Raw genomic sequence first — 25,091 nt, 5'->3', positions numbered from 1 at the left:
TTTTTTATAATGTATAATGGCTCACTTCATGCATTCCACCAAACCCAAAATTAACTCTATTATGATTTAACATGGGGTATTAACCCAAACAAAGTTTCTTGTCTTTATCCGATAGCAGAGTAAACCTATAGTCTACAGCATTCATTTTATCATAAGCCTCATTGAAGTTTCCAAATGGTCCAGATGTACTACCAACATTTAACAGCACATAATTGAATTTTTTTCGATGGTATCATGATTTGAGGGATGGAAAAAGCAGTAAAATGGTTTATTTTAAACTTGCATCCTCAATCTCCTCCTCCCCTCCAAGTGGATTGAGAATTTCAATTGTGTCACTGAAAATGTTCCTGCAGCCCTTACAGACCTGAATTCTTTTTCAATCCATCACACAATGCAGGGTAAAGAGAGAAAAAGATGCTTACGTGTCCAAAAAAGGTGGAAACTGCATTATTCCTATATAAGGTGACACTTTGTTTGAGGTGTTTGCAGTCTCTTATCAATACACTGTTTAGTCCTCTGTACAATGGCACAATATGTATTCATGTATCAATAAAATATTTTGATGTTATTGCTTGTCTAAATAGGTACAGGAAACATGAAGAGGAGGTTGTCCAGCTCTTGGCAAGAAAAAGCAATACAATGTTGTCATTAGCTGACCCACTTCATCATTGCATTAGATAATGTTGTCTTTTCCCCTTTTGAACCACTGCAATGGCTTTGCTTGTAGAGATGTACGTACTCTATGCAGCACTAGAAAGCTCCATGTGAAAACACCTGTTCCAAAGGTCCCAATGCAATACAATTAGGGAATATGAAAGAAATGGAACTAGAAAGAAAATATTATCCAAACTTTCCTATTATTCTGCAGGGCATGGTGCTTGCTCCTAGATTGTCTTCAGACCCACTTCTATTGCTATAATGTAATTTTAAATCATCAAGAAACTGAATTCTCATCAGTGTTTTATTTGTGCAAAGCTACTCAACTGAAACACTAAGATATCTACAGTAAGTGGAATGCTTGAGATAAGGAGCTTCTTTCCTGATCACTTCCATGGGGCAATTCCTTTCTGGGTCAAATGGAGACTCAGTTCAGCGTGAAGAAATTTGCTGCTTTAAAGGGGAAGCAAAAGGTTAAAGAGCTTCTGCTAATACTAGCTGAAATGGCAACATTCTCAATGTATTGGGATTACTCCTGCCTTATGCCTTTAATAGATAGCATTCATGTTTGCTCTTTCTTGCACTGTGAGTTACATAAATTGCTATGCAAGCACAATATAATGTTTTCAAATCTACTCATAGGGTCATTTATCTATTGCTCTCTAATCTGCCAGAGATCAGGGAGAAGGAGAAGGAAAGGGGGAAAAAAGCACTATAAAGCTGTGAATATCAGCTCCCTTGAGTAGACAAGGTATCATCGACTCAGTGCAAGCTCTGCTGATTCATGCAAACATCCACACTCAGAGGCATTAATTTTTCTTAGTTGTATAGTATATTATATGCAGAAAGGAAATAAGAAGGAAGCAAAGTCATTGGGGAAAATACTGTACAAGCTGAATTTATGTAGTTTGCATGGAAAATATGAAGCCAGATGTCAAGGAGGAAACTGACCAACAAGTCAACAATATTTCAAATGTAGGGCACATTTCTTTCCCCCCAAAAAACACTTGCTTTTGTATCTGCAAAGCTTATTCAGCTGAGCTTACAACTAAAAGAAGGATCACTCCGATTAGTTTGCCAAAGAGCAGCAGTACGATACAAAATTAGTGTCCAATATCGTTGGAAGAAAGGGACGCGGTGGCTCAGTGGCTGAAATGCTGAGCTTTTCAATCAGAAAGGTCGGCAGCTCAGCGGTTCAAATCCCTAGCGTCACGTAATGGAATGAGCTCCCGTTACTTGTCCCAGCTTTTGCCAATTGAGCAGTTCGAAAGCAAGTAGAAAAATAGGAACCACCTTTGGTGGGATGGTAACAGTGTTCCATGCACCTTTGGTGTTTAGTCATGTTGGCCACATGACCACAGTGATGTCTTCTGATAATGCTGGTTCTTCAGCTTTGAAACAGAGATGAGCACTGTCCCCTAAAGTCAGGGTCAACTAGCATGCATGTGCAAGGGGAACCTTTACCTTTTTACAGTAGGAAGAATATTGTTGTGTTATTATTGTAAAATGGGTCAGCATATCACCAAACTGATATAATAGCAGAAATTACTTGTTCACATAAAACTGGAAGGCAATGCTCAGATGAGAGGATGTGTGCCTAACACAGTACCAAACAGTCAACAACAGCTGGGCAGATCCCAATAACCAAATGCTCACTGGCTAAAAACAGTGAGGAAAAACAGTAATTTAAAATCAAGGACAGCGAAGGACAACCTTAAGCTGCATCAGATATGGGCTGGAATTATATGAAGGCAACATCACGAGGACACATTAAAAAGAAATGAAGTATGGTTGTACAAAGATTAGGGTAGTGAGGACAAATCCAATACTGTTTTGTCCAGATCTAGTAACACTATGCCAGCAAGCTTGTTCCCCTATGCCAGTGATGGCGAACCTATGGCACGCGTGCCACAGGTGGCACACGGAGCCATTTGTCAGGGCACGCGAGTAGCTGCCCTGTCAGCTGAGTTCACCCTTTTTTAAAGCCATTTTTCGCCCTCCTCAGGCTCCAGAGGCTTTATAGGAGCCTGGGGAGGGCGAAAAGAGCCCCCCCACCCCCCGGAGGCTTCAGGGACCATCCGGAGGCTTCCCTGAATCCTTCGGAATGCTTAAAACGACCCGCCGAGCAAACCGGAAGTGACTTACATGCAAAAAAAGCATGTAAAAGTGGGGGGGTCGCGCCTGTAGTGCGTGCATGTGCACTGGGGGGGGGTTCGCACATTGCATTATGGGTGCGGCACGCCTGCACACAACCCCCCTGAGCTCCCCCCACTTGTGGCACGCGAGCCAAAAAAGGTTCGCCATCGCTGCCCTATGCTCACATCAAGAAGCCTACTAAAAACAAGGGAACACAGCTTGCCTATCTTCTTGCAATCTTTTCTGAATGCTAGAAAGGGCAGGAAAAATTGCACAGAAAACCCAAAGCACCACATCCTGTCCTGAGAAACTCTTTTTGCTCTGTCTCTGATGTATCCCCCAAAGTTAGACAGAGTCACACACAGTCTATTCTCCTTCCTTTGTCGTAGGGTACTACGACATAGCATTACTCACTCAATCTACCCACCTCTTTTTTCACCTCTCCTATCTAAATTTGAGATACTGTTTCCTCTTTATCAATATCTCATCCCTTCCTTGTTGCCACTTGCTTCCTAAATTAACAGGCCAGCGTATCATTCATGATATTTCCTCTCTTTTTTTTACAGAAGGAACCCTCCTCCTCCAGGGTTGTTCTTTCAGCACCTGCTATTCTCTTTCTGCATCTCTGATGCAACGGAAATAGCAAGGGCAACAATAGGTAGTGGAAAAGATACTGAAGACCAATAGAAGAAAACCCTTATGTGGTTTCAAAGTACCTCATGCTTCACAACTGCCGTCTTGCACAAAACATACATGGACACATATCTGCTAGAATGTATTTTTTGGAGTATAAGACGCACCAGATTATGAGACGCAGCAGGAGGAAAGAGGAAAAAATTTTTTAAAAAGGTTTTGCACTCTGCAAACCTCCCCAAAACGGTCCGCTTTTTGTGAAAACAGGCCCGTTGTTTTTTTTTCAAAAAAGGGCATGAATAGCCCTTAGGAAGCTTGCAGAGTGCTCCGGGGGGGGGGGGGGTGAGCAAAAACAAGCAAAAAGGGGGGGCATGGATAGCCTTTAGGAAGCTTATAGAGTGCTGCTAGGGGGGCAAAAAAACAGGCCATTTTTCTGCCCTCTCCAGCCCCTAGGAGCTCTTTGAAAGCCTTCTGAAAGCTTTGCATGGACATTTTGGTGAAGGGGACAGAGTTTCAGGAGGCAAACAATGTTGTATTCAGTGTATAAGATGCACCCAGATTTTCAGTCTCTTTTTTGAGAGAAAAAGGTACGTCTTACACTCCGAAAAATAGGGGATACAATATTTGTATACCGTAGTGCCACACAATTCACAATGTGATAGAAATATCCTGCGAATCATGTAGCTGGATTGCCTCCTCCCAGGATTATCCAGATAAGGTTCCCTCTTTTAGTGAAACTCAGCCTTTAAACTTCAGATTTTTGATTTGTGTTAATCATCACCTCCCTACATCAGCAACTTTCTAGACAGGGGTGTCAAACTCACGGTGTCGCGTCATCGTCACATCACGTATCGAGACTTTTTTCCCCTTCGCTGAATTGGGGGTGGCCAGCATCTAATGCATCTGGCCTGTGTGCAGGGCCGGATTTTCCTATAGGCTAACTAAGCTTCAGCCTAGGGCCTCAAGATCAAGAGGGGCCTTTTATTTTTATTTATTATCCGTGCCACATTTTTTATAAAGGTTAGTACCAATTACAACATGTTTCATTTAATATATTGATATATATCACAGTAATGATGTATTTTATTATATCTCATGTAATTTACAAACTTAAAAATGGGAGGTGAAAGGGCCCCATAAGTGGAATAGCCTAGGGCCTCTTTTCATCTAAATCCGGCCCTGCCTGTGTGCCATGAGTTTGACACCCCTGGTGTAGACTGACAGTTTACCTACCAGGTTAAGGGTGCTATGAATGGTGATCTGGCCCAACCTATTCATTCTGGAATCGATCCTAATGAATGCTAGGATATCAACCCTCCACATTAGCACTATTTTTACTGTATTATCATATCATTGTTTACAAAGAAAACTGTTTACAATTATTTACAAAGAAAACTCTAATAACATGTGTATGGACCAGTGGTGGGATATGACCAGTATGCCCCAGGCGTACCGGTACCTGCTAGGAGCACCAGGTACCGTTCTGGTACGGTGCTGCAGAGGGCCCACCTGCCTGCGCTTCTTACCTGTATTTCAGCTGATTGGGGTTTATGCGCACATGCATGAAGCATAGAGCCTGTGCGATGCTCCTCTGAGCAGCTGGAGCATCGCGGGCAGTAAGTATGCATGCGCATGTTGCATTGTACTGGTTGCAACACGATCCGGAACCCACCACTGGTATGGCCTCTTGTTCCCAACAGCCCAAAAATGGTTCCAGATTCTCCCAAACCCTCTCCACTAAAAGGAAAAAAATATATAAAGAAATAAGGCGAAGTCAAACCAAAACTAAAAAACTTATATGATCTCTTTAATACAACATAATAGCCTATTCAAGATTGGGTAGTGCTTGTTGCCAGTGCTTCATTTAGATTGCAAGCTAGTTCAAATGTATTCAGTGACAAAAATTACTCTGTTCACCCCAAAGGGACACCAAAGTCACTAACTCTAGTTCAAGTATTACAGGAAAGAGAGATAGTTACAATTTTCCTTAGTTGCAAAGGGTAATGGAAGATAACGAACACAGCCTCTGTTCTCATAGATATTTAGCAAAAGTAGACCCTTCTACCAACCATCATATTTTAATTTGCCTATTGTGAGGCAAATTACTTACCTTAAGAGGCACTTACCTTCTTAACTGCATTTTCCATCATCTTGTGGCAGGGTTTTAAAACCCAACTCATATTTTCTTTGCCAAAAGCTTTAGCTACAACTTATATACCACATTAACAAGCAAATGTGAGGCCACCTAAATATTTCCCACTGTTAGAATTGGAATAAAACATGCAAAAAGGCTAGAATCCCTACTTGACAGATGGTGAAAGAATGAAGATTATGCAGCATGATTATTCTGCTATAGCCAAGTTTCACATCAGTGAAGCATCCTGAGCAATAAGTCACGCTTTGCAGCAGAGTACAACATTTTCCCTGTTATAAAATGCATGGCATTGATCAGATGGATCATAAATAGGGGTGTGTTATCAGTCAATGGCGGTGATGCAGCTTTAAAGACCAATTCTTTCAAACCATTCATAATCTATTAGGGATATTGTCAAGATTTATCATTAAGATGCATAGCCATGGAGACAGAAGAAAACCAAAATCCAGTTATTGAGAGAAGTGCCAGCATAATGTATTGAGGCCATTCTTTATTAGCAAAGAGGGCAAGGTAATATGTGTTATGACTTTCCTAATCACCTTCTCTCCATTCATGGACAAGTCTATGGAGTTATAGTAGCCATAGACTAACACTTTCATAGCACCATATTTCCTTATTAGAAGGTGACATTCTTCTCCCACATGTTCTTCTCAAGGAAAAGCATAATATTCATGTAGTGTCTTTCCTAACTTTTTTCACACACTCAAGAGCATGCAGTTTCCTTAAGATGTAAGCAGCCAACTGTTCTATGTTGAACTGTAAGCTATCTGAATGATAATATATGTTATCAATCACCAAACAGTACTGTTAATTTTTTGTTCAGATGTTCTGCATTATAACTACCGCTATAGCTCTCTCAAAATATGGGTGGAGAAGTTTTACAGTCTCAGAATTGTATCTCTGTCCCAAGACATTTGTTTATTATTCCAAAATTTAGGAGCAGCATGACTCCTCTACAGTTATACTCACTAGTGCCCAGGTGAATGAAGAGCTATGGAGAGGGTGAGTCCTCTTTCTTGCAAGACACAAATCTCTCCATAAATGTGCTATTGATTTTACTTTGCAAATAAGGAAACACAGGGGAATCTGATGTTGCACATTCATCATATAATCGAGCAAGATGTCAGGAAAAAAAAAACCCAGAAAGTGTTTGCTGTACCCGAAGTGGGATGGAAACAAGAAGTGCTAATAGAAGGAACATATCATACAACAATGTCCTCTTACATCCCTTTGGGAATGAGTGAGAGAAAGCAGTATGCACCGTTTGATAAATAATTGAACTGAAAACAAGCCTGGAGACAATGGAACAACAAGATATGAAGCCAACAGTATATCAACTCAAGGTCAGAGTCACAAAGCAAATGGGCAGTCATTCAGGTTTAATGAATGGATGATGTGTAAAAATGCCCTATAATTGTAACTTCTCTCTTATTCACAACACAAAGAGGAACTCCCCTTTTGAATACTAAAGCTTATCCCAAATAGGTTGCAGTCAGGAGACACTTCAGAGTATGCTGAAAGAAGCCATCTTTCTCAATGCTAGGTATATTAAAGAGTATATCTCCAGATCTGTTCTTAGGTCTGGGCTTGTCACAGATCTGCAAGAAATCACCCAGTAGAATGGTCATAGCAATGAATGAATGTTCAGTGACTTGCACAATGGTTTATATAACCGTTATATCAACTAGAGCAGTTGCAACCAAAATAATGCATTTTTATTGCAAATGAATGAGTGAATTCAGATTTTTCACAAGCAATATATTAGTCCTGGCAAAAGAAATTAGTTACACATTGATGCTACTATTTCTTTATTAGAATGGATCCAGAAACCAAATTAGCTACTGTATTTTTATCCTCCTTTTCCATCGAAGAAAGCTTAAACAATGGATAATATTTTTCTTAGATAAATATTGATTTCTTCCAAACTTAATTATTCCACATGGTTCTGCTATCACATTTTGTGTGTCATGCATTACCTAAGCAGTCTCGGTGAGGGATGTTGAAAATATTCTAGCATGATTATAAATTGTGTACTATAAAAATATAAATAACATTTTAAAATAGATTACAGGAAATAAATTTCAGAGATAAAAATTAACAGCATTTCCATTTACTATGTCCTGGTCCACTGCTTATTGAATTAACAGAGATGTGTTTTGAATTGAATCATGAAGCCTTGTGGTAGAAGAAATAATAATTTAGCAAGCATTTTTGTTTATGAACTTTCAGCACCAAGAGAAAAATAAAATTTTAAAGTAATCCTTCAGAGGAAAGCAGCTTTGCCAAAAACAATGCACTTTCCAACAGCAAATTATGTCGAGTATATGAGAATATAACATAGGAAGCCTTGGCTATGTACAAATTTTCAAGGTGAAAGAAAATCCCTATCAAATCCCAGTTGTGAAAGAAAATGAGAAACTGTGATTAACAGCACTGTTGAAAGAAACAAAATAAACTATAACAGCTAAAATGCCAAACAGGGAAAAGAGTACATGGAAAAATCTCAAGAGTCTATCTAAAATGTGCAATGGTAGCATTTGGCAATGTAGATGATAAATGTTTCTCTGAAATGCAAGTACTACTTAGGTAATTATGCAAATTATATTTCAATATTTACCTGCGGGATCGCGTCCTGTCCCATACATCCCTGCGACCCACTCGCTCACACAGGGAGGGGCTACTCCGGGTGCCGTCCTCTAGAGAGTGCCGGGGGGCGGTGCCCAGGAGTAGGGCCTTCTCTGTGGTGGGCCCTACCCTTTGGAATGACCTCCCCCCAGACATCCGGACAACAACCGATCTTCGCTCCTTCCGTATGAAGCTGAAGACCTACCTGTTTTGTCAAGCTGGCCTGGCATAACGTTACAATCTTGCCACCCCAGGTCATTTTATAATGGGAAATTTTGTTTTTAATATTTTTGGGTTTTAAACTTTGTAAGTATGCTTATTTATGGACTTATTTTTACCTCCTCTGCACGATATATGGTGCTATCTTGATTATTGCTCTGTACGTCGCCCCGAGTCCCTGTGGGGAGAGGGGGCGACTAATAAGTTCAATAAAATAAATAATAATAATAAATAATTTAAGTTTAACTAGAAAGTACAAATCAGTCAGCTTACCAAAGTGCATGCTGTATCCTGATAATAGTAAGCGCAAGAAAACCTCTAGTGGAAATAATTGTGGAAATATTAGTAGACATAATTTTTTTGCAAGAAAAAAATGGACTTATTAATAAGTTGCTTAGAAGAAGATCCCTGAAAGCAAGAGATATCGTAGAGTGTATTAGGTTTCTTATGTATTTGTGACTTAAGTTTAGAATCAGGTCATTTGGACTTTCTCAAAATCAGGCTTTTACTTTTTATTATCTGAGCGGAACATTATATCTTACTTATTCTATTGAAGATGGGATGTTAGTGAAATCTTATTAATTTTAATTCTCATGATGATTAACTTAAAAAATAAGAGGGAAAGCATGCTGATAACCAATGTATGCTAAGAAATTATGAAAATATAATATCACATGTAATTTTTACAATGCTTATTTTGGCTACTTTTATGAATCCCTTGTTGTACGCACAAGGCAACCTATTAGAAATAAAAGCACTTTTGGAATTCTGAGAAAAGTGGAATTTGCCAATAGCAGGCAGAACACAAGTATCAAGGAAAATTTATTTATTCATTAATTGCCATCATGGATGGCATGGCCACTTTTAAATATTCAGTTACTGGAAGGCAAACCAGTTTCTCCAAATGGCTATTTGTGGCTCTCAATTCTTGCAAATAGTATGATGAGGTATATTAGTGTGCTGTGCAATGTGACAGATTCCTCTAGGAAGTTCTGGGCTTAAACCAGTCCCTTAGCACTGGTCAAAATTATGATAGGCCTCCAAAAACCTACTTACAATTGGTTTCAAAGTTTAGACTGTTGCCCCGTTAGTCACATGACCACATATGGGGCGCTTGGCAAACAACCTACATTTACAACTGTTTGCAATGACTTGCAGTCACATAACTGCAATTTACGATATTTTTGCCTAGAACTGCTGTCTACTTTGGGGTTTTGGCAAAAACATTCTATAACAAGCAATAGGTTTGCTTGACAACCACTACAAAGAAGGTCTCAAAATCGAATCAGTAGCATGATTTTACAATCATCAGGATTTACAGCTATAATGGGCAGTCTGTCTCTATTATGATTGTAAGTCGAGGACTACCTGTGTTTAATTTTTACTTAGGCTTTAGAGATTTTTTTTAACTTGGGTGGGTCAGAAAGATTGGTAGACCACTAAAAAAAGGTACTGGAGACACTTGTCGGCAAACATTCTTTCCCACTACTACTGTATGGAAACATTGAGTCTTCAGTAGCTTTGCTAGAATTTCTTGGGAATGTAATATTCAATTTAGAATTAGCCATTAAGAGTACTTTGGTGTGGTTTCAAGGACCCATGTCTCATTTCTGTTCACACGGGAATGTGCAAATCACCCAAGATCATGTTTACATTTGCAAAGCAAATAAATAATAGTGCAGGCATACATATATCAAGTCTCTGATAGGAGGAGGAGCTTCCTGGAGCAATGGCGGTCTGCCTGAGAGCTCCTTAGACCCGTGAGCTTTTTTAAGGGAGCAGGGGTGCTGCCGGCCCCCCTTTTACACCATGGGGGCCAGGTGTCCAATAAACAGTCACCCTGGGTTTTTCTATGACCCAAGGGGGGTCTCCCAGGGTGGTGTGAAGATCTGGAAACAGCTCGGAGAACGGACTGGGGAGCTGCCGAGGAGAGACGCCGCCCAGGAATGCCGTTTGAGTTGGAGGAGTTGAATTTGCCGTTCTGGGAGCGGAGAGGTACGGAGGAGCTCGGGAGAATGGCAAAAGGCGGAGAAACGGCATCCGGAGCGTGCGGGGGTGTGTTATTGTCGCTTTGGAGGCTTGTGGCTTGGAGCGAGCCGAAAAGCCGAACGCCAAATCCCCCTGGCCTACAGCAGACTGGAGAGATGTGGGAGATGCTGGAGGTCGAGTTGGGAGGACTGGAGGTTGATTGGATTGGACAGGACTGGAGCAGGAAGGACTGGAGGCCGGTAGGAGCGGCGTTGGGGCTTGAAATGGCTGGAGTGTTTAGAACATGGATGCAGGCCTAGGCAAGTCTTGAATGCCGAAGGCCGGTAGGAGAAGGGCAGCGTTTCAGGAGGCCGCCTGGAGGCCGGGGGGGGGGAGGCTTGCTGGAACTGGCAGGCTTGTTGGGAACTGGCAGGAGGTTTATCATCAGACTTGGCAGGAGAGCTTCTTCCCCTGCCAGCCACCTCCTTGACTGTTCCGTTTATTCCCCCCCCCCTGCTGACTTTTGGACTAACAGCTGCCCCTGCTTTTCATCCGTGCGCGCCTGGAGGTTTTTACCGCCCTATTTTCATCTGACTGACCATCTGCCCCTCCCCATTATCAAGCAAAATCCATCTACCCCTCGCCATCCACCACTGACCACCTACTAGCCCCCACTTAGCGACCGGCACTTGACCATCTTATTATCATCATTACCCCCCCCCCCTCATCTTGGACTGGATGACTTTTTATACTGATACCCGGCTGTTACAATTTTACTGGACTATGGCATACGATCATACCATCTGCAGCACAGAGCCTAGGCCCTAATGAACTTTTTAACAGCATATGTATTCCAGGCTAGACCTTATCCTACTGCGGGAATCACCCCTCTCGCAGGTGTGGCCCTCCGCCCTTTCTAGGGCCCACCTTGATGACGGATTTCTTAATCCCGAGAGGTGGAGGAAGCGGAGACTTAGGGGGTTTTTAGTGAAATGTTTTTTAAATTCTTTTAGGGGTTTAGGGGTTGGGGGGGTGGGCCAGATCAGGAGCGATGACGGAGCCAGGTCACCAGGCGAGGTCTTGAGCAGAAGGAGCAGAGAGGAGGAGGGGGGAGAGGATATCATTCCCATACAGGGCTTCGTGATTCCAACAGTCGTAGGGAGGGGCAGATGCGAGGACAGACTAACAACCCGTAGTCGGTTGGGAGACCGTGGGTGCTGGTTACACCCGGTCGCTTGTACCAACCCCCGCGTTCTAGGTGGTCAGGATCTGCAGGCCCAGGGCCTGAGGCTGTTGTTATGCAATGCGAGGTCCGTTGTCAATAAGGCCCCCCTCATTCACGATCTGATTTTGGAGGGGGAGCCGGACCTCGCGGGAATAACGGAAACCTGGTTGGGCCACGAGGGAGGGTTACCCCTCGTGGAAATGTGCCCACCAGGTTACCAAGCATTTCACCAGCCCCGGGCCCGGGGAAGGGGCGGTGGGGTAGCAGTGATCATCCGGGAGGATTTAGAGCCGAGGGAGTCCACTGTGCTACAGACGTCCGGATGTGAATCCCTGGTTGTGAAATGGGGCCCTAGGAGGCAGATGGGCTTGCTGATAGTATACCTGGCTCCCCGCCATACATCAGCGACCCTGCCTGAGCTCCTCGAGCTGATCTCATCGGTGGCGGTTGAGACCCCCAAACTTTTAGTGATGGGGGATTTTAACCTGCCGTCGGTGGGAGAAGCATCAGAGGGGGCTCGGGAGTTCATGGCTTCCATGATAGCCATGGACCTGACTCAAATGATTCAGGGCCCGACACACGAGGGAGGTCACACCTTGGACCTTGTCTTTGTCTCTCGCCAGTGGTTGAGTGATCTGGGAGGAGTGAATTTAACCATCACTCCTCTGTCATGGTCAGATCACTCACTCCTCCGTCTTGACTTCCCTGGTGCTACTCCTCGCCGCGGGGAGGCGGAACCGGAGAACACTAGATGGTTCCGCCCCAGGCGCTTGATGGAACCAGACAGGTTCCAGACGGAGCTTGGGCCACCTCCTGCAGCCCTGACCCGCCCCCGGGTAGAGGACCTGGTGACCGCGTGGAATAATGCGACTACCGGGGCCTTGAACCGGGTGGCGCCTTTGCGGCCTCTCCGGCGGCAACGATCCACCCTGGCCCCTTGGTTTACCGAGGAGCTAAGGGTGATGAAGCGCCGCAAGAGATGCCTAGAGAATCGTTGGAGATCCTCCCGAACCGAACTTGACCGAGCACAGGTACGAGCCCATTTAAGGACGTACCTAGTGGCATTGAGAACGGCCAAACGTCAATATTGTGCCGCTCTCATTGCATCCGCAGAGAACCACCCTGCCGCCCTGTTTCGGGTGTCCCGCTCCCTTCTGTTTCAGAGGCCACGGGAGGCCCCTTTACAGGGCAGGGCAGAGGAGTTTGGGAAATACCTGCAGGATAAAGTCGCTCAAATCCGGAAGGATTGGGTCCCCTTCAGTGGCCCAGTCGAGACGCCAGTGGCGAGTCTTGAGAAACCTTTTTGGGAGGAGTTTGACTTGGTTGTCATCGAGGATTTGGACAGATTGCGTGGGCGACTGCGACCTACCACATGTTTGTTGGACCCGTGTCCCTCCTGGTTTGTACTGGCATCCTGGGAGGTTACACGCGACTGGCTCCTGGACCTAGTGAACGCTTCGTTGGGTGAGGGGTCTCTCCCGGCCGCCTTGAAAGAGGCGGTGGTGAGACCCTTGCTCAAGAAGCCTTCCCTGGACCCTATGGAGCTGGTCAATTATCGTCCTGTCTCCAACCTTCCCTTTTTGGCGAAGGTTGTGGAGAGTGTGGTGGCTTCTCAGTTTCCACGACATCTGGAGGAGAATGATTATCTAGACCCGCGCCAGTCCGGCTTTCGCCCTGGGCACAGCACTGAGACGGCCTTGGTCGCGTTGGTAGACGATCTCTGGAGGGCCAGAGATAGGGGCTGTTCCTCTATCCTGGTCCTATTAGACCTCTCGGCGGCTTTTGATACCATCGACCATGGTATCCTGTTGCACCGACTGGAGGGGTTGGGGATCCGGGGCACCGTCTTGCGGTGGTTCGGCTCCTACCTCTCCGGCAGGACGCAACGTGTGTTGGCAGGAGAGCAGAGGTCGACCCTAAGCCCCCTCATCTGTGGGGTGCCACAGGGGTCGGTCCTCTCGCCACTCCTGTTCAACACATACATGAAGCCGCTGGGTGAGATCATCCGTGGTTTTGGGGTGGGATACCACCTGTACGCTGATGATACTCAGCTGTACATTTCCACCCCGAACCACCCCAACGAGGCCGTCGAAGTGATGTCCCGGTGTGTGGAAGCCGTACGGGTCTGGATGGATGACAACCGACTCAGGCTCAACCCTTCCAAGACGGAGTGGCTGTGGGTCCCGGCTCCCCGGTTCAACCAGATAATTCCATCTCTGGCCATTGGGGGCATTCAACTTGCCCCCGTGGAGCGGGCGCGCAATTTGGGCGTCCTCCTGGATGCCAAGCTGTCCATGGATGAACATGTGACAGCTGTGGCCAGGGGGGCGTTCCATCAGGTTCGCCTGGTGCGCCAATTGCGCCCCCTATTGGACCGGGACGCTCTACGCACAGTCACCCATGCGCTGGTGACGTCTCGCCTGGACTACTGTAACGCTCTCTACATGGGGCTTCCCTTGAAATGCACTCGGAGACTACAGTTGGTCCAGAATGCGGCCGCGCGGGTGATTATGGGGAGCACCAGGTACTCCCACGTGACACCACACCTGCGCGAGCTGCACTGGCTTCCTGTGGTCTATCGAGTGCGTTTCAAGGTTTTGATTACGATCTTTAAAGCGCTCCATGGCTCAGGACCTAGTTACCTCCGGGACCGTATTCTGCCCCATACATCCCTACGACCTATTCGCTCGCACAGAGAGGGACTTCTCCAGGTGCCGTCCACTAGACAATGTCATGGGGCGGCGCCTAGGAGCAGAGCCTTCTCTGTGGCGGGCCCAGCCCTGTGGAATGACCTCCCCCCGGATATTAGGACCACTACAGACCTCCGCTCCTTCCGTGTTAAGCTCAAGACCCACCTTTTTCAAATATCTGGCCTGGCCCAACCATAACTTCGTTACGCTCCTGAGGGGTTTTTAATTCAGCAATTTTATTTAGGGGATTTTAAACTGTGTTTTAACTGTGTTTTTAGCTGTGTTTATTGTCTTTCACTTGCAGGTCTACTCTCCTCCATGCACAAATGTAATTGTCCTTGTTTTTTCGTATGTATGTGTGTCCTATGTGTATTTTATCTTTTTGACTGTACGCCGCCCCGAGTCCTTCGGGAGAGGGTTGCGGCTAATCAAATAAAATTTGATTTGATTTGATTTGATTTGAATCGGTTTGAAGGAACCTGATTCAAATCCCACATTTCAAATCAGCGTCATGAAGATTGCCTTCCTACTGCTTTATAAATACTTCCCTCTGATTTAGGAGTGGCATTAGACTTGCAAAAATTCTTTCTGTTTGTGCTTGAAATAAGCCAATACAAAGATGCTTAAGCCATCTGAGATCTCACGTAATGCACACCTAAGCAAAACTGGCACTTTTTCTTAAAAGTGTCATTCAGCAAATACTTTTAAGTCAGCAAACACTTCTGAAAAATAATAAGGCTTAGGAAGTTCTGCTCCACAAAGACAGAAATCATTAATACTTAGTCCTCAAGCAGAGCAAATGAGCTCTTGAAATATTAGCAATTGACTCAGAAGCTAACTTTATATGTATGTTCAATTGCAATTACTTATAAACAAACCATATTTGTGTGCCACACATCCAGTGATTCTAGACAACTTGCAACAGTATCTTCCCTTATTTATTTTCTTTTTTTGAAGTAGTATTTAATGTGATTTTCCATGTGAGAATCAGTAGACAGAAAGATATAGAAAACATTTTTGTTCCCTGTGTCTGTTTATTCTAGACAGATCTCATATTGACTACTGAGAAAAGGACATTTGAAGTATGTTTGGGGCAGAGGAATGACTGATAAAAAGAATTAAGTGTCCCATCTTTGTCTTTATTCAAACAAACATCTACCTACAGTACATATGTTTTTCTTTTCTTTTTCTATATACGTGCGTGCTTAAAAGTATTCATCTTGGGATATATATTCTCATATTCAATATATAGTTCAATGTTTTAATATTTTATACTGCTGTTTTTATGATGTTGTAAGCTGCCTAGAGATGTTTGACAGTGAGATGGGCAGCATATAGATTTAATAAATAAATAAATACACACATACATATTTCCTTAAAAGAAATGAACTGGATTGATTGAACATCTTAAGTATCAAGGAGCAATGCCAGGTTTAAACACACCTTAGTTCCATTATTAATAAATACACTTTTCAGTGGCTCATTTGATTCTCACCAGGTATACTTCTGAAACAAATGACAAATGATATAGGAATGGCCACAAAATAAATTTCCAACATGAACCCAGAGAAGTGATTCTTTGTTAATTGCATTTACCAGATCAGCCATAGAAACCTCTTCCGCATCCAGTGTCTGATATTAATTCAGGATTTTACAGTATGATTACAAAAAAAACTGCTGACATGGTAGACTCACAGTAGATATAAATGTAAAGAATATTTAAAATTGAATTGCAGCCATACCAGAAGTAAAGAATCAAGCAGTAATAGCTTAAACTATTATTGATTTTAATACAAAGAAATCTGTGCTGTGGAACACTATGCAAGACTTGTGACAACTGTGCACTATAAATTGTAAGTCATTGTTATTACAGGCTTTGTTGTTTGCACCCAATCATTTGTTACATAGATGAGCATGAGACATGGGGGTTTAAAGAGATGGGACTTGAGGAAATGGAACTTACAGATACAGGGCAGAATAATACTGTATGTACCCACCACAGATTTAAGTTTTTTTAAAAACCTACTTTAAGAAAAATAAAAATAATTCCATTACACTAAAATAGCTTTAACTTTTTGTCATGGCATAAGAGACTGAGATGTTTAGACCAGAATCCTGGAAACCTATAGTACAGCTGACAACAATGCCACTTTATATTTGATCTGATGCTACTGGTTCGGACCGGTTTGGGTGAACCAGTAGATCCGACAAACAGCTGAGAGTGAACCAGTTCACTCCAATGATCAGGTAGGCCTGCCTGCCTGTCCCTGCACTTTACTGACCTATGTCTTCTCAGCTGATTCGTGTGGCAGAGCGGACTGCCACTCTTCAGCTGTGTTACTCCCCAGCAGTAACGCGGAAGGTAGTTTTCTTAAAACCGTGCATGCGCCAAGTACACAATCACCAAACCAGTTGTTAAACTGGCAGGATCCCACCACTGGTTAAAGTACCAGGCTCAAAGCCAGGAGATTGTGACTTTTAGTTCTGTTTTAAGCATGAAATTTAGCTGGGTGGCCTTGGGCCAGTCACTCTCTTTCAGTCCAAACCACCTCACAGAATTGTTCTTGTGGGGAAAAGGAAGGAACATCCTGTGTGTTCACTGGCTCAAGTTATTATTCATTAAAAATGAATTTAAAAATACTGAAAGTGGGATAAAAAAAAATATTTTTTTATCAAAAACAATTTAATTATAACCTCACTGCATCATCCCAAAGCAAGACTGCATTAAGGCGGTTGAGGGAGGGGGAAAAGAGCAGTCACTTCAGCTGCTTCACCCAGTGATGCTTCCTTTTTTCCCCTTAAGATTTTTTTAAAAGTTAGGCACATCTGGACTTTGATCGTTCCCAACCATCTGTCCTATTATTCTTTTGCATTGCCTCCTTCAGATAATTTCCCTTAAAAACCAGTTTCAAAATGCACGACTGTATTAGTTACAGAGGTGCAGGCATGTGCTTCTGACAGTAAGACTCCTTCAAGTGGCTGGGGCTAGCAATTGAGTAAATAAAGGAGAAACGCTCTTTTTAAAAAAAAAAAACTTTAAAGCTGTTTCATAATTCTATATATCCTTGAGAGCTTATTCAAGATGCAGAAATTCTTTGCTCACTGATATTTTTGTGGAGTTTTAATCCATTAAGACTGATCCATTGTATGCATACTGTATATTGTACTTTAAAGCCCATATCCAAGTGGAAAACGACATGCTAAAAATCTGTTCTTTGCTACCATAGCCAGTATAATATTTTCAATGGCAAATATCTCTTGCACTACTACAGATCATTTGACCTTGTAGCTGCCTAGTTTAGCATGGTATTAACTATTTTATGGAGAGATAAGTAAGATATGCCTTAGGAAAGTAGATTGAAAGTTCCTGTTTTCCCATGCATTTTCATACCTACGGTGTTCACCAGCCACTGCATTCCCCAAGGATCTAAAATCCTGTTGAGAAGGCAGCATTGGGAAAAGTGACATTCAGAAATACAGCATCTTGTTCTATCATTGAGAGCTGTTTCTTGGCCTTTCACCATGTTCTCACCTTAAAGCTGAAATTTAACCGTTACAATTTAATTCTCATCAAAGGTGTCAGATACGATTGTGATGGATGTTTGAAATCAGGCCAAATGACAATGCTGCAGAAAACTGAGAAAGCTAGCAAGCTTCATAGGCCAGAAATCACCCCCTTGAAATCTCATCAGAGTGTGCTGAAAGAGAATATAATTTTAGAATCCTATTTTTTTCTTCTCTCAAAGGTGTGAAATGTGGCTAATATTGCCCTTTCTTGTACACCACTGTTAATGAACTCAGTCTCAAGTGCTATGTTAGCTAGATAGAATGATGACAGTGTGCCATGCCAAATAATAACTTTTGTTTCTGGGGGAAGATGTCATTTTAAGACATATCAATATACCTATTTGGAGTCTGCCCCACTGAACTCAGTGAAGCTGCTTTCTGAAGAAATCTGAACAAGTTAAACCTGAAGTTGTTTTAACAAAGAGAAGGACTAGAGGTAACATGATAGCACTCTTCCAATATTTGAGGGGTTGTGATAGTATTATGGAATATAGGAACTGACACGGAATTCCAGGATCAAACAGAAAAGGTTTATTGCGCAAGATTCAGTCGCTACACAAGAAAGCAGGAGACTGAATCCCGAAGGATTCTCATGCAAACACTATTATAGATACTGGTGACAATTGTTGATTGGTTACAATTTCTGACAGCCCCCCCCCACAGCCCCCCTTCCCTTCTCTCAAAGCTAAAATAACTTGTGGCTTTTCTAAGTAAGTCACAGGCTGCTTGCAAACCTATCTAAGTTTCCTGTCTTCAAGTCTGCGGTTTGGCTAGGTGTTATTTAAGCTTCCTCTTGCAAACCCTTAATCTCCTCACTAAAGTTTTCCTCTTACAGAACTCTTAACATGCTCCATTATAAAGACAGTTACATATATTACGATTCCTATTATCCCATATTATTCCATTCCATCTTATTAGAGAAGAGGCACAGGACAGGACAAGAAGTAACAGATGGAAAGCTTGGCCCCTGCTCCAGTTGTGAAGCCGATTCCTAACAGTCCACAGCTTGGAACTGGTCTGTGGCCCGGGGCTTGGGCCTTTGAGGATTCACTACCATCCAGCACTTTAACTATCATAAAACTGGCATACCATCTGAATGAATTTGGTAGGGCAGCTGAACTTTAACACAATCTCCCAGGTCTTGTTGACTGACAGTATCAAAGGCTCCGTGAGGTCACCAAATCTTGTATATGGTATTCACAATTTTGCTCCTGGCACTTCTTCTGAATTTGGCCCATAGCAAAGGTCATGTTAGTAGTCTTGTGATCTTTGCAGAAGCCACCTTGTGATTCTGGTGACAGGCCCAGCTCCAGATCAGTCACCAGATGGTTTAGCAGAACTCTTTGCAAGGAGTTTCCTCTGATGGAGAGCAGCAAGATCCGTCAATGGTTGTTGCATAATTGAGATTATCCTTCCTGCTGTAGAAGTGTACAAAGGATGAAGCTTTACATTTCTGAGGGATGGATATTTGCTTTAAAGACTGGGTGAGTTTCTCTCTAGATATTGGACTTTGTAGATCACTGCGGGTATGACATCTGCCCCTTGGCTTTGCCACTTATAGAGTTTCCAAATTAAGTACTTGTATATAGTAACATAATATAATACATGTTAACGTAATCCAAGTGACAGGGCACTAAAGCATGAAAGACTATGAACAGGATCTACCAGTCTAAGAAAGGTCACAGTTCACACACAAAATAAATCTGTGCAAAAACTCTCCAAGCCATAGTTGCTCTTCCAAAAAGAGCCATGATAAGTCCATGGGATCTCCAAACTGCATAACAGGTTCACAACATCTACGTACAATTCATGCAGAACTTGACTTGTCTGTTCTCACTATTCCTTACCCTACATCTAGCAACTTTTGAGGAAAAAAGAATAATGGCTGGTCTATTTTTTTCAAAGTAATAATACAAACTTCAAATATGTATCTTTCTTTTCTATTTTAGGTGATGCAGTTCTATTCTTTTCTTCAGCATTCTTAATATATGGTCATCAAAGGCAGTCTCAAAAGGCAGTAACTAAGAATGGATGCATAGTACCAGCAGGAACACTGCATATATTTCCTTTTTACCATTTCTCCATTATAAATCACCTCAAAATTGTTCCACTTCTAAAGAAACTATTTCTAGAAAAGAGGGTGTTTTATTAGAATTATGCAGGAGGAGAAAGTATTGAACATTCTTGCCTTTTTTACCACTCTTCATCAGAGCTACTACAAAGGCTATTACATAACCTTTTAGGAAAAAAATGGAATTGAAAGATCATAAATAATAAGTTTGACTTTTTCTGTAAAGCAAAGACTACATTTTTGATACAGAAAGTGTGTTATTTAACTATGTTAAAGAAATATATTTCAGCCAAAGGACACAAATGCTCACAACCACAATAGAATGCTATTGTCTAAATTTCTTAAGTTGTCTTGTATAACATATGTTCTCGCTATTCCACTTTTCTCAATTAACAGCCCATTTGTGGTTCTCCCTTGAACTTCCATTTGTATTCAATGGCTCATTAAAGAAGCACTAACAGTGTTTTGCTTTTTTTATTTTTTGGGTACAAACAAGCACATATTCATTAACAGCATACTACAAAAATGTATAAAATAGGACTCTTTTTTTAAAAAAAATGCAGGCAATCTTCATTTTTTTGAAAATAAAAGTTAAAAATACAAAATGAACATATTCTTCCTAATTGTGACAGGTAACAGGTTTTCACTGGTGGCAATAAACACATATTTTTGAATAAATAAATATTCAGTATCATCTTACAATATATGTATATGTGTACATATCTATATCTATATATCTACATTAAAACTCAGATAAGGAAAGAGAAAAAGAAAAAGATCCAACACACATGCATTATTATGAAGACTATTATTTCACGGGTGAATCCGTACTCTATTCAAATGATACATCAAAACGTGAATTGGTCTCTTTTTCGAAAGAACAGAATATAGTTTTGCTAATGAGCCATTACATGCTGTTAGCATTCTTATATTATTTCCATTACTCCTACAGCAAACATATGTCTTTCATAGTCAGAATCTTATTTTCTCAAAAATTCTCCTTAGTAGCTTTTTTCAGACAACACTGAAACATTGTTATTACAATATTTCTGAATTCTGGTTTTCGCCTCAGAATTTCAATCAAGCAAAAACAATTACATGATGTTATACATCCTATACTTTGGTCTTGCTTTTAATTTCCAAAATTGAGTCTTGGCATTCCCCAATCCTGTAGAATGCACAGAGTTTTGCAAAAATTCCAGGCCAACTGGAAAGCCGGTATGGTCAAAGCGGGAAGCAGAATAAAAAACAACGTCCTTAATTTCCTTCTATGGGTAAGTCCTTGGGTTGCAAACACTCATTCAGTGAGTGCTCAAAGTTACAACAGTTGCTAAACAAGGGAAACATACAAGTAGTCCTTGGAGCTGCAGCCATCACAGTGTCCCTACAGTCACATCTTCACAATTCTGGCATTTGTAACCGGATCAAATGTACAATGGTTGCAACATCACACAGTCATGTGATCACTCTTTGCAACCTTCCCTGGCAGCTTCCTAAAAACAAAATCAGTAGGAGAGTCTTAGGTGGCTCTGACTGGACACTCCTATTCCCACTGCTTTTTCTCTGGGGTGCCCTAATGGAAGAGTGAGTTGCAGGCCTGGGAGAGACCAGCAGCTGCCTGCTTGGCTGCACTTGTGCATTACTACAACACCCACATGCCCTATTCAGTTGCACTTACTCCAGGTTATAACACACACAAATACACCAGCTGCACTCTACAGTGCTCATGCTACCACTAACCTGCTTGCAAGCTGCCTAAGGTAATGCTTGTGTCCAGGATTTACAACTTCTTTCTTGCTTCCCCACTGACTTTTCTTGGTGGAAGCCAGAAGAAAATTGCAAGTCACCATCATGTAAAATCCATGATCTTTGCATAACAACAGGGCAGGGCAGGGAGGAAATGGCAGTGGTAAGCAAAAAAGCAGCAGAGATTGGAGGAAGACTCCACCACTATGTTGTGCTTACTGCATGGATTCCAGGGCTTCACCTTCACTCAGTGTCTGGAATTGCAATGGAAAGAAGAAGATGGCAGCGAGGGCAGTGCAGTAAGGTTATGTGGCAGAATGCAGGGCAGCCAAAAGTACAGAGGTGATGGGGAGATAAATAGGTGGGGGAAGTTGAAGCAATGCAGTTTGTTCAAAGCAGGAAAATGTGACAGAGATGGTGCAGCCAGGTATAAATGCAGGCTCACATGACTGCAGGGACACTGCAATATCCAGAACGTCAAGGATCCAGTCATAATTCGGTAATTTTATTTAATGGGATTTTAAATTGTGTTTTTTAATTGTCTTCACTTATTAGTCTACCTCCTCCATGCACATGTAGATGTCTTTGTTTCTTATGTATGTATGTTGTCTCTATCTGTATTTTATTTGTTTTGATTGTACGCCGCCCCGAGTCCTTCGGGAGAGGGTTGCGGCTAATCAAATAATATTATTATTATTATTATTATTATTATTATTATTATTATTATTATTATTATTATTATTATTATTATTATTATTATTAGTCCATGTATTCAGTCACTGAATGACTGATTGTAAACCAAGGACTACGTGTAATAAGAATAGGTAGAACTACCTGCCTTAGAACTGAAAATGAAGATACTAAAGTGATGGAAGGTTTCTAAATTAAGAGTAAAAGAACAGTCAAAACATATGCCACAGACTAACACGATAGAGCAGCCATGAAGGCCTTGGAAACTTTAGACATGATGTATCTATACCTCTATAGATCAGAATCATACAAGCCTGATGACACCCTATGGAAGTGAAATTGTCTTTTGAAAGGAAGACTTCAAGAGCATTGATACTTTTGAACTTTGTTGTTGAAGAAGACTTATGATAACCCCATGGACAACCAAAAAAACAAACCAATAGATCAAACCTGTGTTTTTTTAATTTAAGGCACAAATGGCCAGGCTTGATTTATCCTACTTCAGATACAGTATGTGAATACTAGCTCTGTAGAGAAAATGCTAATACTGGGAAACATGGAAGGAAAGAGAAGAGAACAACCTGCAACAAGGTGGATAAACTTAGTTACACTGCAATGAGTGCACCATTGAAATACCTGAAAGATTATACACAGCTCATCAAAAAGAAAATCTATCTATGTAGTCTCTAAGATTTGACAACAGCTTGATGGCATCTAATCAATTTCAAAAGTTAAATATGGGTCCCCCACCTCACCCTTCCTCCATTCCCCCATGTCCCAAGTAAGCAATTTTTCATGGAGAGGAAAGCTGGACAGTATCCTGTCTCTGCTTGGCTATTTTGGACGTGGGTTTAAAACTTGTTTAGTATTGTGCCTTGAATATAGTATTTTCTCAGTGTTGAAGCAGCAGTCATCTGCAGAGCTGGGCAGCTGTAGGTGGAATTTAAGAGAGACACTAGTTTGCCCTTTGCCCGAGGCTGCAAAATGTCTAAGGCCAGTTCAGTGAACAAATATTACAAGATAACTAGGGGGTTAGTATCTGCACCAATGACATTGCCCTCCAGGCAGTGTATTTATCAAAAGACGCTACAATTCATTCATCAGTACTGAGTGCTGAAAAGTTGTGGCTGTATTAAGACTGAGTACAACAGCACCAATGAATCCACATTTGCTCTGAAGGCATGTAATTCACTTCAGCTGGTGGAAAGGCTATTTAAAATAGCATAATGCCTTTTTCCCTGTCAGCAAGTACAAACAGAATAGAAATGAAGCAAAAAGGTGGCTGATACATTTCAGGAAGAGTATCCCACAGGCAATGGACAGAATATTTGCTTCTCAAGTTTAATGGAGATATTTTTATCTCTTGTTCTGAAGGAATCACACACAAAGCTTTCTATGCAAGAAAATCTATAGTGTTCCCAAAAGATGTCACAACTTAATCAAATGGAAGGAAACATGGTTGTGTTTCTTAATCTGTAGGGCTAATATATATGTTGAATTAGGCCGTCTGCTAAGGCTTGGCATCCTCAGTCAGGTTGTTCATACCAGGCCTGCTCTAATGCCTACTGCATTGTCTCATGTAAAATGACAACATAATAGATGCAGTTGTGCTAAGCTAGATCTCTTGTCGCTATAACTATATGCCCACTATGGCTTAGATACTTCTGACCCCCATCTTCTGGTTTAACAGAAAGAACATTAATTCTTTGAATATGAATTCTAGTTGGTGGGAGCAAAACTCAATCTTATTTGAAGTTAAAATTATACATTTCTATAAAACATGGCTAAAATGTAATTTTGTCATTGGCAAGACTGGTTACTGGTGATGTTGTGGAAGAATAGGGAGAATATGTTCATCTTTGGACAAAAACCAGACTTTAAAAATTAATGTATTAATTTATTTAAATATTTAAATAAATTAAATATTACCTGTCAAAGATCTCAAGGCAGTTTGGAATTTACACGCAACTGAAAATCCCCTTGACTCTCTAGTATCCTTCCATGTATACACCCAGCCAAACATGTTCTTCTTTTTATCTTATAGCAGAACCTGAAGAAAGGAAAGATAGTTTCGTTTTTCATAACAATCTCATAGGAAAGATGGTTGCAGCAGAAAAAATGAGTGCTGGAGGCTAAAAGAAAGATTTCTGAGAAGAAGAAACTGTAATGATTAATGGATCATTATAGATTCTATGGTGTATTGGTTCTGTAAGGTATCTGAAGATCTACATAAGGAAGAAGAGGTCTGCTATGGGATAAAACTCCCCAATGTAGCCAGAGAGAGACTGATAACCTGAAATAAAAAATGCCAGCTGTGTAATTAATATCTTTGTTTCTAAAAACAATGCATTCCAAAGATCAGGGAATGAAAATGTAGGCAAACCTGTTTTGATGATTTTAATAAATCACATAATATAAAAATTAACATTCCTCAAGGTAATGTAGAACTGAACATTTATCGCTTTCAAGCAATCATCAGCATCTTGTAGTTCATCTGAAAATAATCAGCAAAGATTGGAATTCTATATAACTCATTGTCTCCAAATGAAATATGTGGATAGATCCCTGTAGCATAGCAATAATTGTGCCTAGAGAGTATCAACACAGATATTAGATCCTCAAACAAATTACTAAGAATCCACCCATGATTCCTTATACTTACAATGTACCTAACCAAGAAATATTTTTCTTACAAAGAGTATGAACAGT

This window comes from Natrix helvetica (assembly GCF_964273705.1).
Source record: "Natrix helvetica genome assembly, chromosome: 4".
NCBI classification, from domain to species: Eukaryota; Metazoa; Chordata; class Lepidosauria; order Squamata; family Natricidae; genus Natrix; species Natrix helvetica.
Note: the sequence above shows the minus strand (reverse complement) of the source record.